Raw genomic sequence first — 3,050 nt, 5'->3', positions numbered from 1 at the left:
GCCTAGTGGTTCAACAGGGGTACAGACATCATGTAAATATCTGCTCTGCGATTGGATTTTAGGCCTTTTTCCCAGTACAGCTATTATTACCAAGAACCTGTGAAATATTCATTGGCCCTAATAGATGACAACTACTATTACTCTGCTAATGGGAAATAGAATTAAGTTAATTCTTAACAAATAACCATTATACCACAGTTTAGTGAATCTCTCAACCCTCATTATCGATAACACTTTTTTAAACAGTGGATTTCAGTAAATACAGAGAACCATAACTGTTACAAATAGAGAGAGTAAGTGACTGCTGGTTGTTAATTTATAAAGTAGACACCTATGTCACACACACACACACACACACACACACACACACACATCTGCCAAGACTCATAGATCATTGAGCAAGACTGAGTAGAAATAGTGTAAGAGCCAGGGATAGTAGACTATCACAGTGAAACAATGTTGTCCTGACTCACACATAGAAACTCAGAGCAGAGGTAATTATTTTGGGATATTAATTTGAGATGTGTTACATTTGTTTACACTGTGGAATATTTGTTTTTATATGGCAAAGATGTGTTGCATTCTTTTATGTTTCATTTGTTTTACTCCAAAATACCTGATGGTCTAATAAAGAGTTGAATGGCCAATAGTAAGGACTGAGAGGCAGAGAGAATAAGTAGATGGAGAAATATGGGAAGAGAAGGAGGAGCAAGAGAGAACAAGAATGAGGATGCTAGGGGTTGGTCACCAAGCCACCCAGCTTCCCAGGCAGCCACAGAGTGAAAGTAAGATATTCATAAGTAAGAAAAGGGAAAAGCCCAGAGACAAAAGGTAAATGGCATATTTAATTTAAGAAAGACTGTTTAAAATTAAGCCAAGGTAAGGCTAGGCATTTATAAGAAAGAATAATTCTGTGTCATGATTTGGGAACTGTGGTGGGCCCCCTAAAAGGATAAAGAGAAAAGAGTAAAAAACAGTAATAACAACAACATATTGGTGTGCAACATGGGGTTAGACTGAAAAAAAAAACCAACTACAAGTAATAACATAATTAGACCTGCACAAGTTCAAGCCAGTCAAAATCTCAACACGGTGTGGGCAATTGGCAGGAAACCACATACCTATCTGAGAAGCTATTGGTAATTGGTAACTTCTGGAAGAGCTATAGCTTTTTCTAAAGGTGTTGCCACTGGTAAGTGTAACACACTACAGTTGACTGTCACATACCCAAGCATATAGAGACAGCAATAATAGGAGTGAAAGGGTTATAAAAACCAAACAATGTGAATGAAGACACAAAGTTGGATTGTTTGAAATAAAAAGCAGATATGGGAGAATATGAGCAAAAAGGCTGAGCATCATCCAATTTAAAATATTTTTTTTGAAAATGGGCTAGTCTCTTCTCTGGATTGGAGTAGTCACCAAACTATCAGACAGTATGTAATGTTGCATGGTGATAGACATAGTAAATATGATTGTACCAGCAGTAACTCTAATAGGTCGCAGATCATAGCACAGCTGAATTTACAATGGAAATACCATTCAGGTCATAAAACTCAGCACATAGAAAGTACCACCTCCAAAAATGCAAACAGAGACCTAATCCACCAAAAAGACCAGTTCTGAGTAAGTCTGTATATGTATTAACTTTGTTTTTTTTTTTTTGGCTTCTGTAGTTATGTTTCTTCCTGCTTTTGTTAACTGAAGTATGCCAACCCAGAATAACGCTTTTGTGCACATACCTGCTTTGTGGGAGCCTAGGCAGTTTGGATGCTCAACTTACTAGACCTGGATGGAGGTGGGGGGTTCCTTGGACTTCCCACAGGACAGGGAACCCTGATTGCTTTTCAGGCTGAGGGGGGGGGGACTTAATTAGGGGAAGGGGAGGGAAATGGGAGGCGGTGGCTGGGAAGAGACAGAAATCTTTAATAAATAAATAAATTAAAAAAAAAAACAAAAAAAAAGCGCTCCTTGCGAAAGGTTTGGGGCTACCCTGGGATCCCAAACACCCAGTATAGTCACTAATTGGCTAATAAAGACTTTCTATAAGCTCAAACACGTGTCTAAGCAGTCATCTCTGGTTGATAGCCTAAAACAATAATCTTTTATGTTACAGCCTGGCACACACTTCCAATTTTTTCCTCTAAAGACAATTATTCTGTATTGTGCTTCCTACAGTTAGGGAAGGGATCGTGTGGTTAGCATGTTGGAAACCAGTGCTGATGTTCTACCCTATTGTGAACCCAATGCTGAGAACACCTGTGAGACCAGCTCAGCACTGGGGAAGGACCAAGGCCATGCTTCTTGTGTACCAGTTATCTCTAACTTTGATGGCTAGCTCAAGATTTGAACAGTAAGCCACAATAATTCTAGTGGGAAATATGATAAATTTAGAAATATGTCTCTATTTCATAGGCTCTGTCCTCAGCTAGTACTCAGGACATAGAAGCCATTAGCATCTCACCCAGTTAAGACTTATCAACTTTCAACACAGGTTTTAACATACAATCCTGTGCTTTCTAGTCAAGCCTATGTCTAGTAATTGTTTCTTTCTTGTTTATTTGGGATTTATGTCAATACGAATTAGAAAACAAATTCTGCTTACTTTGCTAAAGGTGACAGGGTAATAAGACTTTGTGTCACTAAAGGTCAAAAGACTATTGATATCAAACTTTTCTGACCTCCATGTCAAAATAAAGACCATCTAATTATTAACTAGATTTTAAAGATCATTAAAACCAGACTTTTCTGACCTCCATTTCAAAAATGATCATCTAATTATTAGCTAGATTCTAAAGATCATTAAAATCAAACTTTTCTGACCTGAATGTCAAAACTTGTTTTTAAAAATTATTTTTAATTTAATTACTGCAGTACTTATTAACTAAAGTCATGTTTGCTTTGAATGCCAATGACTAAGGTTGATATTGAGTCATAGTACACAGCTGAGGTTGGTGGATGGAATAGAACTGAATGTCTTTGTTAAGGAAACAGTGCAGTATGAAAGCTCAAACCCTGGTTTTACTATCAGTGGTTTCTGTCTGGCCAAA

Source organism: Microtus oregoni, unplaced genomic scaffold, assembly GCF_018167655.1.
Source record: "Microtus oregoni isolate MIOR12 unplaced genomic scaffold, Mior012 000012F_ref0000307, whole genome shotgun sequence".
Classification (NCBI taxonomy): Eukaryota; Metazoa; Chordata; class Mammalia; order Rodentia; family Cricetidae; genus Microtus; species Microtus oregoni.
This window is presented reverse-complemented; position numbering follows the sequence as displayed.